This window comes from Gossypium raimondii, chromosome 3, assembly GCF_025698545.1.
Source record: "Gossypium raimondii isolate GPD5lz chromosome 3, ASM2569854v1, whole genome shotgun sequence".
Lineage (NCBI taxonomy): Eukaryota > Viridiplantae > Streptophyta > Magnoliopsida > Malvales > Malvaceae > Gossypium > Gossypium raimondii.
Window position 1 is genome coordinate 51,464,212 of NC_068567.1, and position 15,255 is coordinate 51,479,466.

Below are 15,255 nucleotides of genomic sequence, written 5' to 3' on the forward strand. Positions count from 1 at the left end.
ATGATAAAATGTCATCTTTTTTTCTTTAATTAACTTATATAGCTTGCTAAAATTATAAATATTAAGATCTTTTAAATTAAACTTTAAACATGATTAGAAAAATTGGTGGGATACAATTGGCATCCACCACTGTCTAGACTTATACAATTGGTCTAATTGCTCAATTGGTCCTTTAATTAATTAATCAAGCTTTATTTCAATTAAACCTGAAATAATTAGGGATAGCAATTAACCCAAAATTTAATGGGATTTAATGACATCCACCACAACTTGGACATTTGAAAATGGTCTCTTCACCATTTTGACCCCTGAGCTATTTAAAATCTATAGCGATAAACTTTTACCGGTTTTAAAATTTAGTCCTTATACTTTAATTAACCATCCAACACTAAAATTTCCAAACCATAATTCATTCAACTATAATATGACTCCGTAAATATTTATTAAAAATCTTTACGACCTTAAATATTGGAAATGAGGTCCTGATACCTCATTTTCCAAAACTACTTGACTTTAGTAATGAAACACTTGTATTTAACTAATTATCCAATTATTAAAAATTATTATATCAAAATTCACTATTTCAATACTTGAATTGTAAGTAGTAAATAATAATATTTATTGACTTACTCGTTGGAATTGTGGTCTTGAAACCACTGTTTCTAGCATCACTGAAAAATAGGCAGTTATAGTTTTGCTGCACCTCTAGCATTTCCAAGAGGGTATTTGTAGCACTCTAATCTACCAAGTCAATATTCCCACCACATAGCACATCCTTGGCTAGTTATATAACCGACAATACCTTGGTTCCACCCTTCATGTCTCGACTCATCGACACAATGCATTGTTGTTGTTGACTATCCAATATACATTTAGAATTGACAAAAAGAATGAAGAAAGCATTAATCTTGTCAAGGGAATTCAAGCCAAGAATGAAGTTGTAATCATCAAATTCAATTACCTTGAAGTCTTCCTTACCTTTGCACTCGCTAATTTGTAGCTTAACTCTTTGTGCTACTCCTATAATTGGGACCTCTTTGGAATTAATTAATTTTACCTTCTTAGTCGATTTGCTAAATGAGAGACCAACTTTACCCACAATTTTCTCTTATATGAACAAGTTTTATGCCCCCATATTAATAAGAGCACTCTTTCTTTGACCAGTGATCAACCAAAATTTGTTATGGTAAATTAGGCCCTTTTTAACACTTAGCGAGCTTGTTTTCTAGTAATTTAGTATTGTTTTAGTACTTAGCTAATAAAATGAGAAATTTTGAGTGCTTTATGACCTTTTAGGCCAATCTGGGTGTAAGAGAAGACTAACATACTAATTAAGTGTGTAGGACATCTGTAACAGCCTGTTTTCAGTGAAATTGAAATAGTGGTTTCGGGACCACAAATCTGAGTTCGGAAGGAAATTTATTTTAATATTATTGCATGGTCTACATTATGATAGGAATTTCGTATGAAAATTTCGTGAAGAAATTTTATAGGTTACATGTCTAATTAGAAGGAAATGACCAAATTGCATAAACTGAAAAAATTGAGTTCTAGTAGTTATAAGTATCAAATAACTATGGAATTCAAAATTTAAGGTCCTTATATGGCAAATAGACCATTAGGAGGAGTTAATAGATAAGTATGATGATTCATCCATGGAAAATTGATTAAAGAAAAAACTAAATTGGAAAGTAAAAATAATAAAAGATGATAAGTAATTAAATAATGAAAATATCATCATATTATCATCTTTCCCAAATTATTTTACATGGAAACCCTAGTTAGAAGATATTGAAGGTATCAAGTGATTTGGCTCAATTAGGTGAGTATTCAAGTTTCGTTTTTAGTAATTTTATATTTCGATATCGTAATAGCTTAATCTAGTTATCTTAGGGATTAATTTGTAAAGTTATCAAAGTGTTAGGGTTTTACCATGGATGAATATAGTTGAATTATGAATTTTATGGTAGAAAATGAAAGGTTCTTGATAGGTAAACAACTTTTGTTAAGGGAATTTTGATGAAAACATGATTTAGGGATTAGATTGAAAATATGTAAAATTCATGGAAAAATTTTGAATTTTCTGAAATACATGTGATTCTAATGTTATATGTAAAAATTGGCTAGGCTTGGAATAAGAATTAAATTGCGTGAATTTAATTTTCCGAGCCTAGGGACGAAATCAGAATTAATTAAAAGTATAAAGGTAAAATGGTAATTTTGCATAAGATATGAATTGAATTGAATTGAATATGAATTGATGTTAAATTCATTCATATAGATCCGGATAGACCAAATATGGAGTTAGATCGAGGAAAGGAAAGAGTATCGGATTAGTAGATTTTGTATACACAAACACTTGTCAGGGTATGTTCGTGTAACTAAATTGTATGTTTATATGTTTGAAATTGAATTGTATGTATGTGATTGTATTATTTCCATGAATATGAAATTAATTACATATCCGATGATGATCAACAAGTATTAAGTCCCGTTTGAATAAATGAAATTCGATGGATACAGGGTTCCCGTATTGGTTGTGGTCTTGCATGTGTTGCGGACACACCACAACTTGAAAGAGCATCCCGTTATTAGCTCTCATGAACTTCCTGTTATATGTTCTTATGAGCTTCCCATTAATAGCTCCTCAGAGCATCCTGATTGGCTGTGATCCTGCATGTGTTGTGGACACATCGCAACTCTTATGAGCGTCCCGATATATTACTCGTCAGAGCTTCCTGATTAAAGGCTCTTTTATGAGCATCCCAATTAATTGGCTCTCCGAAGCTTCTCGATATTGGGTCGCTTGAACCTTTATGATATTGGCTCTTATGAGCTTCCCGTTAATGGCTCTCCGGAGCTTCCTGTTACATAACTCACATGAGCTTCCCGTTATATGGCTCGAAGGAGCTTTATGTTTATGTGCTCATATGAGTATTATTGATAGATTACAGATTTTTACACTTCCTGTGTACTACCCTGGTATCCATCAATATTTTAAATAATTCAACGGGAAAAATCTTAATATGAGAAAATAAATGAATTCAAAGTGAATCGTTACCTGTATATACACAAAGTACATGGAAATTTGTTATTGATGAGCTCATACATGATTCTTGATATTCATGTGATATAAATGACTAACATGTTTGATGAAGTTGTGTGTTTAGGCTATTAGCCAAATTGCTTGGATGCATTTTGTATGTTTATTTTTAATAAAAATGAATGGTAAGTTAATTTTCCATTATACGAACTTACTAAGCATTAAATGCTTACTTTGTTTTAATTTCTTTGTCTTATAGTACTCAGAGGCTCATAAAGGTTGGAAGCTGGTCGGAGTAACATCACACTATCCTTCGGCTCATTTCAGTATATGTAACAAACTAAATTTTGGTTATAATGGCATGTATAGGCTAAATTTGGCCAATGATGGCATGTATGTGTTTGGTTGAAGTTAGCCATTGGTATGACTTGGAGTTGGTATGCTTGATATATAAAATGACCTTAATATGTCTAATATGTATTTGGAATGGATGAATGATGGAAATCATATAGGCATGTTGGTGATTGGTGTCTGATAGTATAATTGGTAGAATATGCCTATAAGTATGTATCATTAATTTAGTAAGTTTTGATACTTGAATTTATGTGGTGAAATATCATGTATAAAACTTGGTTTTTCCTTGATTTGAATGTTTTATATTGGCTTCTGAATGTGTTAAAGTGTTAATGTAGGTGATGCCAAGCTCAGTGAGAAATGTGGCCTTGGAAATGGCCTATTCTCGTCCACACAGGCAGAGACACGGGTGTGTGTCTCAACCGTGTATGACACACGGCCTAGCACATGGGCGTGTGGTTTGGCTGTGTGTCTTTTGCACCTAGGAATTTCTTTTAACAGTTTGCGAAAAATTCTTTGAGTACCCGGTTTAGTCCCGACTTGTTTCTAATGCATATTTAGGGCCTCGAGAGCTAATTTAAGGGACAATATGATTGAATATGACCCATTTCTAGTATGAATGTTAAATGTTATGAAATATTTGTATTTTATTTGTAAATTTCAATAATATTCTGTAACCCTGTTTCGACGACATATATGGGTTAGGGGTGTTACAACATCAACTTCGGCCAAAGACCTAGTGGACTGTCCTTGATGTTGCACACCCAAATTGGATGTCACAACACCCACTCCAGACCACTTACAGAGCATTCTACCTTCGATGTCATGACACCAGCTATGAATGTTGCGATAACCAACCCGAAAAATTAGAAGGATTATTCTGCCTTCGATGTCGTGGCACCGCTGCGATGAGGCCACTTAATCTGCCAAGGGTGTTTTCATCTGTACAACTTCAATCACCTATGTTTAGTCACTTGTATTAGGTCTAAATGAGTCATCTAACATGACTCTTGTAAATATTATTGCTCAGGGCTTAATTAGGGAGCTTTTTCTTAGTTTGAATTTCTATTCTTAGATTAGGGTTTGTTATTTAGGGGTTTTTCTATTTAAACTTTCTTACTTTCAATTTCAATTCTAGTTTTAGTTTATTTCTTCAATCATTAGTGTTCCTTGCATTCGATCACCAATCGTTCAACATCTGTGATGAGATTTTATGTTTCTGCGCACAATTAATATCTCTGGATCCAAATCTCTCTTCTACTCTTAATTAGGGAGCTTTTTCTTAGTTTGAATTTCTATTCTTAGATTAGGGTTTGTTATTTAGGGTTTTTTCTATTTAAACTTTCTTACTTTCAATTTCAATTCTAGTTTTAGTTTATTTCTTCAATCATTAGTGTTCCTTGCATTCGATCACCAATCGTTCAACATCTGTGATGAGATTTTATGTTTCTGCGCACAATTAATATCTCTGGATCCAAATCTCTCTTCTACTCTTTTGAATGTTTATTATCAATATTTGAAATTAAATTATATATGTTTACATTTTGGTCCATGTGTAACTAAAACCCTAGGGAGATTAACGAGTGGATGTGGAATTAATTAACAATGATTTAGGTTTTATTTTAGAATTAGTTGGATTGGTTTGAGTGTAATTATACCCTAGGACTGATGAACCTAGAAAGTTATCTAAGTAGATGAAGTCGAAAGAATAGTCTACCAAGCATCCCTCAACTTGTCCCGGTTTGAACTGTGAGGTCGAGAGATAAATAGTTCCTACCGACTATTTAATTTAGTTAGAGTTTCAAAGGTAATAAATAAGTTAATTACTTAAAACCCTAAATCGTTAGTTAATTACTGACTACAGCTATACGTGCGAACATCTGGACTGGAACTAATGCAACAAAAAGATAAATAAAAAAGCAACGATGTTCGTAAGTATACATGTCAAATTGTAATATAGTAAAGTGTTACAACAAAACACCCCGGGAAGTATTTTGAAGATCGTACCAAAATGAGGTTGGTAGGTTGAATTAAATTAAAATTGTAACGTCTTGATTTATTAAAGTCTGTTTTAAAATTTTTTTCATAATTAAGTATCTATATTAATGGTTAAGGGCCTTAATTATGTGTTTGAGGTCTTGAGTTCAAGTCTCAGTTTCATCATTTTTTTTGTCCGTAAGCCTATCTGGTTTTAAATAAAATATGTTTTATTGTCAAAATAATTTTGAAATGGTTTCAAATGAGTTTGTAAAAAAAATATTAATAATAATTCAAGTGGTTATTCAAAATATTGTGTCTTTTGGATTTGTTTTGAAATAAACAAATAAATTAAGTATTTAAATTACTTTGTGTTTATCCATCTTGTTTTTTTTAAAGGGAAAGATAGAGATTAATTAAATCCATTTTACTTTTGATTTGTTTTATTATTATTATTATTTTTTATTACAAACCGAAAAACCTAGGTTCTTTTCTCTAATATTTTCCTAGTCGCGTCACAAACCCCAATTTCAAAATTGGGTTTTCTTACTTTTTCCTTCTTGTTTGTTCCTTCAATTTTCGTTTGGAAATTCCTTTTAGCGTGGGTTGCTGTTATTTTTTTGAAGCTATAGAGTGATTCTTTGACTACAATCCAAGGGTAAGTATTCATGTTTAGTATACTATGCGTTTTTCTAGAGATGATGGTCGTTGGTTTATGTTTGATCGAATTAGTGACTTTGATTAAATTATGATACGTTTTAGGAGTAGAGCAAGAGGAAATGTATGATCCTCCAGCATTTTAGAATTTGCGTAGTGGTGGCTCGTTCATCGGTAAGTGTGTGGTTGTGTTATGAAGGGTTATTTTAGTTTGATTGAGGGTCGTTATTAGTTACGTTTTTGTGAATTGTCATTTAAATTGGTTATGTTAATTATCAATTTAGGTTCTGGTATTATTTGCGTTGCACCAGCATAAGAAAAATACCAAGTGTGTAACGAAAACACGAGAAATCGAGGTTCGGAGAAAGCCAAAAAATTAGCCTGTCAACGCCACACTGACGTGTGCCCGGCCATGTGGCTAGCCGTGTGTGACACACTGTCATGTAACGAGCAACTGTGTGGTCATGTGAGCCACATGGGCAAGACCAATTTGGGCGTATGGGCCCACACTGGTAAGCCACACGGACATGTGGGCCCAAAATTCTAAAATTTCCCCTAGAGTCGCACTTGTCGTTATAATCGACTGTGGGCCTTCCGTAGAGTCAGTAAGGGTTAATCACACCCTAATGCATGGATCTGCCATTCTGATAAATTGATTTGAGATTAGGAAAGCTGATATGTATGTCTAAATGTTTTGTATATGCATGTATGTTATCTGTACACAAGCATGTAGATCATGTTAATTCTGTACATCTGTTATCTGATATCTCATATATGTGTCTGTATATAGGGTGGGATTTGTATATGTGGAGGAAGTGTTCTGTAAGGCGACATTTTGCCTATTTTCTGGCAGCATGGCTGCATACTATTCTGATAAATGTCGTATAGACGCTATGTGGTGTGTAGGGATTGGTGGGTATTTTATACCCCACATGGTATGTTGGGATGGATGGAGATGGTGTGTAGAGGATGGGGGTAGGATTTTGAATATCCGTATATTTCTGATAATCTGATTCTAATATGATCTAATTCTGTTTTGATATATTGGAAATCTGAATTTTATACATGTATGTTTCCATGAGTTACACACTGAATTTATGAAAACTCACATCTGTTTGTCTATTCTGTTCAGGTAATCCTCAGACATAGGTGGATTAGTGCGACAGAGGCTCAGCTGTGACCACTAGTATAAAACTATCTTTTAATTATCGGTTATATTCTTAATTTTGGTTTTTCTTGAGAATTTTGTAATTTTAGGACTCTCTGGACTTTTTGGTTTCTTTGGGTTTTGTTATTGTTTTGGTTTGATTATGACTTCTGCGGCATACAACAAACGAATTTTTGTAAATAACAATTTCTCGCAAATAAACGTTTTGAAAACACAAAATTGGTTTTTTGACATGTAATGACACATAAAACTCCCACTGTAAATTAAGTTTTTTTGAAAGAACAACTATCGATGATTTTTAGCAATAAATGTGTTAACTGATATGTTTTATAAAAATACGAACTTCATTTTAGTGATAAACTAAATAAGATTTTAATATAATATAGTTGATTTTAAAACCCTTTCTTCGTAACACTCCCAGATTCGACCATAACGTCTAGGTTAGGTTTGGGGTTTTTCATTTAGTGGTATCAGAGCCATGTTACAAAACTCAGGCTGTGAATTTTGGGTTCCAAAATTGTATTTGAAAAATGACTAGTTTTCAAATGAAATTTGATTCTTTTTGAGTAAGTATATGGTATACCGATTCTCCGGTGTCGATCCTGTAAGTACTTCTAGGCTTAGAAACATTGTAGTTAGAACTATCTAAAACTATATTGAGTTAGTTAGAAACCGAGACTTCTGAAATATTTTTGAAACTTCTGATAATTATCTGAAGCATAAAACATCTGCTAATAAACACTGAAACTGATGCATAAAATTTCATAATGTAGATAAAATTTTGAAATAATGAGTGCTCATGGAACTCGCAGTTGTGGTACTAGTGGGCACAGCGGGTTCTGTAGGGGGACTCAAGCTGAGTCTTCTTCACTGGGCAGTATGCAAAATCTGGATACAAGTGAGACTCCAGTTACACCTACTGACGACACTGGGTCTCAAAGTTGTTCAGTTGGGGAAGACGCACTGTCCCAAGCCATACTATGGGTTTTGTAGAGGGTTGCTAGTCGCCATTCTAAATCTGGGGCTGTGGGTTAGTAACTGAACGACTTCGGTCCAATAGAGCTGAACTGTTTAGGGGATTCACTAGAGTCGCCCCTACCGTGGTCGAATACTGGTTGGAGGCCATCGAAAGGATAATGAATGATATCGACTGCACACCTGAGTAGAAAGTGAAGGGTGCAATTTTTTTGCTTCACGACGAGGCATATTAGTGGTGGTTATTGGTTGAGGAGGGTACAGGGGAAGTATGTGGGCTCGAGCGATGTGGATGCTCGTACGAGTGAGTTCATGAATATCACACAATGTGATAGGACTGTGGTCGAGTGTGAGACCAAATTTCAGAGACTGAGCCGCTACATTTGAGGCATGGTGGCCTCTGAATACGAGATATGTGTCCACTTTGAGGACGGTCTAAGAGATAGTTTAAGGGTTTTGATAGCTCCGCAAAGGAAACTTGAGTTTGCTATTCTGGTAGATAAGGTGAAGATTGCCGAAGAGGTTAAGCGTGGTGAGCGCTAGAACAAAGATCATGAGGGAGGTAAGAATAATAGAGATTTAGAGCCCTCAAATTCTGCTCAGAGGCCTAAGAAACAAGCGTGCGGTGATTGTGGGGGTTCCAGTTGCTCCTACTGGGGTTCAGCCATGCAGTGATTGTGGTAGGTGCCATCCGGCTGAGTGTTGGAGGAGCTTAGGGGTATGCTTGCGATGTGGATCGATGGATCACTAGATGAGGGAGTGTCCACAACATTTTGATCAGATGCAAGCTCTAGGTCCAGATTTTGTTTAGCCTTAGAGTGTAGTACAGCAGCCACCTAGGGGCCATGGTCTGACTAGGGGTGGTAATGGTTTGGGCAGAGGACAAAGAGCATCGGGTAGAGGTGCTAATCAGACTGAGGCGAGGCATTATGCTTTGGTTTATGCTACTCGACGCTGAGAGGATAGAGACAACGCTGATGTGATTACGGGTACATTTTTTATTTTTGATATTCTGTATGTTGCATTGATAGATATATGGTCAAAGTACTCGTATGTAGCTAGTTTTGCCTTTGAAAACTTGGAGATTATGGTTGAGAGTACTTTGGGTGAGATTTCTGTATTGAGTCCACTGGGTCAGTCAGTTATGGTAAACAGACTATATAGGAATGTTCCGCTTGAGGTACAAGGTATAATCTGCTGGCGAATCTAATGGAGATACCATTTAGAGAGTTTGACTTGATTCTAGGTATAGACTGGTTAGTGGAGCACCAAGTCTATTTGGATTGCACGACTAAGAGGGTTGTTTTGAGAACTGAGAATGATGTGGAAGTTATTATGATTGGTGAGCGTAGGGATTACTTGTTTAACATGATCTTCATTCTTGTGGTTGAAAAATTGGTTCAGAAAGGGTGTGAAGCATATATGGCTTTTGTAAGTGTTTTAGTTTCTAGAGACTCTTCTATAGAGGGTATTAGAATAGTGAGGGAATTTCCAGATGTATTTCTTGATAAGTTACCTGGTTTACCTCCGAATCAGGAAGTTGAGTTCGATATGGAGCTTCTACCGGGTATAGCTTCGGTGTCTATCGCTCCTTATCGTATGGTACCGAATGAGCTTACAGAGCTTAAGACTCAACTTCAATAGCTTTTAGATTGTGGGTTTATCTATTCTAGTGTGTCTCCGTGGGGGGACACCAGTTTTATTTGTTAAGAAAAAGAATGGTACCATGAGGATGTGTATTGACTACCGACAGTTGAATAAGTTGACTGTGAATAATAAGTACCCACTTTCGAGGATCGACGATTTATTTGATCAGTTTCATGAGGCTTCGATTTTCTCGAAGATAGATCTCCATTCTGGGTATCATCAGCTCAGGGTTAAGGAAGCTAATATTCATAAGACGGCTTTTAGGACTCGTTATGGGCATTTCGAGTTCCTAGTCATGCCCTTTGGTTTGATGAATGCTTTGGCTGCATCCATGGATCTGATGAATCGAGTTTTCCAACCATTTTTGGATCAGTTCGTTGTAGTCTTTATCGACAAGATTTTGGTGTACTCTAAGATTGAGGATGAGCATGATGAGCATATTAGAGTAGTGCTTCAGATACTTCGAGAGAAACAACTTTACGCTAAGTTGAACAAATATGAATTCCGGTTGCGAGAAGTAACATGTCTAGGGCATGTAGTTGCTGCTGAAGGGATCCGATTTGATCCTAGAAAAATTGAGGCGATACTTGATTGGAAGCAGCCAAAGAACGTTTCTGAGATCCGCAGTTTTTTGGGTCTTGCGAGTTATTATCAGAGGTTTTTTGATGGGTTCTCATTGATTGCAACTCCTCTGACTAAAATTTTGTGCAAGAATGTTCCCTTTGTTTGGATTGATGCGCAGCAATCGAGCTTTGAGAAGCTTAAGTCTATTTGACTCAGGCTCCTGTTCTGATACAACCTTAATCTGGTAAGGAGTTTATGGTTTATAGTGATGCGTCGCATGTCAAATTGGGGTGTGTTCTGATGCAAGATGGTAAGGTTGTGGCTTATGCATCCCGACAGCTTAAGTTACACGAGGGGAATTATCAGATACATGATCTCGAGTTAGCGGTCATGGTGTTTGCTTTAAAGATCTGGAGGCACTATCTGTATGATAAGAGGTGTATCATCTACACCGATCACGAGATCCATAGGTACCTCTTTACTTGAAAGGAGTTGAACCTTTGATAGCGTAGATGGATTGAACTGCTTAAGGATTATGACTGCACGATAGAGTATCATCCCGGTAAGGCTAATATGGTAGCTGATGCCCTTAGTCGTATAGCAATGTCTGATATGCGGGAGATGTTTGCTCGTCTAAGTTTGTTTGAAGATGGGAGTGTGTTAGCCGAGTTGTAAGTTAAGCTGACTTGGATTGATCAGATTCAGGATAAATAGTTGGGGGATGATTATCTAATTCTGCATTCCTGTCAGGTAGAGAGTGGGGGTACATATGATTTTGGGCGTAATTAGGATGGGTTTGTGTACCGAACGACTTTGATTTGAGACAGTCGATTCTGATGGAAGTGCATAGTAGCCCTTATGCTATGCATCCTGGTGGAAATAAGATGTATCGGGATATCTGTGAATAGTACTGGTGGTCGGGTTTGAAATGAAAAGGAAAAGATTTGTTTCTCGTTGTTTGAGGTGCCAACAAGTTAAGGCTAAGCACTAGTTGCCTTCGAGTTTACTTCAACCTGTCAAGATTCCCTTGTAGAAATGGGAATGTGTGACGATGGACTTCGTTAGTGGGTTACTTTTAACACCTACTAAGAAGGATTCTATTTGGGTCATCATGGATCGGTTGACCAAGTCTACCCATTTCATTCCGGCTCAGACGTATTATTATCTATAGAAGTCAGCCAAGCTCTACATTTCTGACATTGTAAGACTTCACGGGGTTTCGGTTTCGATAATTTCTGATAGAGATTATCGTTTCACTTCTTGATTTTGGAAAAAGCATTATGAGGCACTAGGTTCGAGATTGGACTTCAGTACTATGTTCCATCCTCAGATAGATGGTCAATCTAATAGGGTGATTCAGATATAGAAAGATATGCTTTGGAGTTATGTGATTGATTTTCGAGGGTGTTAGGAGGATTTTCTGCCTTTGGCTGAGTTCGCCTACAACAACAGTTTTCAGTCTAGCATCTAAATATCACCTTATGAGGCTCTGTATGGTCGCAAGTGTCGTACTCCGCTATGTTGGACTGAGTTAGTTAAACGAATGGTTGTGGGTCCTAAGTTAGTTTCCAAGACCAAGGACAAAGTTAGACTGATTCGGGATCGTCTTAAGGCGACTTTTAATAGATAGAAATCTTATCCTAAGTTAGTTTCCTTAGGTGTCTCCGTGGAAGAAATTTCTACGGTTTGGACGTAAGGGCAAGTTGAGCCCTAGGTTCATTGAGCCGTATCAGATTCTGAAGCGTGTGAGATCGATCGCTTATCAGTTAGTGCTACCTCCAGAGTTAGACGGTATCCATGATGTTTCGCGTCTCCATATTGAGGCGGTATTAGTCTGACCCATCTCAAATTGTTTCTGTTGAGGAGATCGACTTTAGACCTGATTTGGCATTTGAGGAAGAGCCGGTTCAGATTTTTGATCGAGATGTTAAGATTCTGAGGAAGAAGTCTATTCCATCGGTTAAGGTTCTGTGGCGAAATCATTGCACTGAAGAAGCCACGTGGTAACCTGAGGACTCAATGCGTAAGCAGTATCCTCATTTGTTTGAATTAAGTAAATTTCGGGTTGAAATTTCTTTTAGGGGGTAGAGTTGTAACGTGCTGATTTATTAAAGTTTGTTTAACAAATTTTGTCATAATTAAGTATTTGTATCAGTGGTTAAGGGCCTTAATTCTATGTCTGATGTCTTAGGTTCGATTCTCAGTTTCATCATCTTCTTTTTTGTTCCTAAGCCTATTTGATTTTAAATGAAATATGTTTTATTGTCAAAATAGTTTTGAAATGGTTTTAAATGAGATTGTAAAAAAATCATTTTTTGCCATATACTTCTTCAACAAAGATTCAATAGAATTAGAAGATGATACCTGAGTCTGTTGAGCATTTTGCCTCGGTATAGAAAAATTATAACCAGGCGATGCATTGTGGATATTCTGTCTTGCAACATTGTGTTAAATCCCCGCACCTTGATCATTCCAACTAAAATTTGTATGTTGGTTCCACCCGGTATTGTAAATGTTGGAATATGGGTTATTATTCTGGTTAAAATTACCCATGCATTATAACGATGCTGGATTTGATGGACATTTATCAAACATATGGTCTTCACCACAATAAACGCACGATAGCTCGACTAATTTCATTTCTTGAACTGTATTTGGCCTCTTCATTATCTTAATCAGATTAGTTAAAGATGATACCTGGGCAGTCAATGAAGTAATTTTGCGAGCTCCATGGTACTAGCAGCTCTACTGCACGTTCCAACTCTTGTGTTAAGATATTGATAATCATTGTTGGCAATCTTTTCCAAAATCTCATGTGCTTCATTATAAGATTTATCCAACAAAATACCATTGGTGGAGGCATCAACTACCATTCTCGTATGCGCATTCATTCCATTATAGAATATTTTCATCTGAGTCCAGTGTTGAAATCCATGCATCAGACACTTCCGAATTAAGTCTTTAAACGTTCCCAAGCTTCGTAGAACGTCTCATCCTCTGATTGCCGAAAATATGTGATGTCATTTCTACGGTTGACATTCATGTTTGGTGGATTATACCATAGCAAAAACCTCTGGCAAAGATCATTCCATGATGCCACTATTATTAGTGGTAGAACATTCAGCCATGCTCTGACACGATCTCTTAAAGAATATGGAAACAATTTAAGTCACAAGGAGTCTTTAGGAATACCTTGTTGCCTGAACGAGTCACAAACTTCTAGGAAATGTCTTAAATGCAATCTTGGATATTCAGTGGGCAGTCCACCAAACTATACTACTGTTTGCAACATCTAAAACATTATCGATTTCAGTTCAAACTACTGAGCCTGTATTTGTGGTCTGACTATCCCTGAATTCAGATCATCCAAAATTGGAGCAACATGCTCTCGAATGGGTCTATCTCAGTCATCTATCACCTGACGAATAGGAGGATTAACATCCTGACCATTTCGATTATTATTGAGACCAAGATCATTCCTATTTCTAGCTATTTTTCGTATTTCTTTTCATCTTCTTTGTAAATTTCTTTCAATCTCTGGGTCAAAAGGATATTCCTTTTTAGCAGGAATGCCTCTTCTCATGCACTGATGGAAAACCTGTAGAAAATAAATATAACTAAGTTAAATAAAACTAATGGAACTAACGAAAATTACAAAACCAATTTTCACCAAATTGTCGATCCCCAACAACAATGCCAAAAACTTGTTGCGTGTGAATATGATATGAGATTTGTGCAAGTATACACGTCAAATCAAGTAATAAAGTGATGAGTGAGTATCATTCCCACGAGGATCGGATTGAGGCATAAAAGTGGTCAAGTTATTATAATAAAATGCGATTAATGTTATGGTAAGCTATCGTAAGAATGCAGTGGCAATTAAAAGGAACAATGATGTATGCAATATGTGGAATTAAGGAATACTTGGAAATGCTATGGCAAAAAGAGAGTAGAAATGCAATGGCAATTAGGAGAATTATTACGGGAATATTATGTAAATGAACAAATAAATAACTAATAATGATGTGGAAAAGATACTATGGCAAATAATAAAGGATATACGATGTTGATTTGGAACGTAGGGATTACTAAGAATCTACACTTACTACCAATAATGGCTCAAAAAAATCATACTCAGTTTACTGCTTAGAAGAGTTCAAAAATGGTCTGCTTTTTTCAAGAGTAAAAACCCCAAGTTACCTTGCCCATTTTTATAGGCCTTAATATGGTACCCTACATTGTTTCCTTCTGTATAAATGATACCCTATGTGTAGAGTCTACTACAAGTATCTATCGAGTACTTGCTCATATCATTCAATTTCCATCCAACTAATCCAACCTTTTCAATTAAATTAGTTTATGGGCATGTTGCATAAGTCATCTATGTCTATGGATTGCACACATATAATTTAGAAATAACAACAATTGAATGAAACAATAAATTGATTTGGATCTATGCTTCAACCACTAAAGAAAATAAAAGTTTCATTATATAATCCCAACCCGATGAGATTTGGCTCATGGGTTGGCACCTAAAATTCAAAACCAAAATAACATCCAACACCATTTTCATCATTCAATTCACAGAAGTACAAAGTAAGAAATACGGAACACTTCAGGAAGATAGCTTTCACGTGTCCAATTCACACTCTAGCAGTACAATGTCCTGCGATGGATGAGAGGGACTGCCTTCGTCTTCCTCTTCCTGTCACTGTTCAACCGCTACCCTCTATTCTTGCCTAAGGATCTCTACCTCTTATTTGTCCCCCTTTTCGGGTTTCCTCCTTTGGCTTTTATAGGCTTTTTCCCTTTGGTAAATCCAACAACCCATGTTTATCTTCTCATTTTTTAAATTATTTCTTTTCAAAAA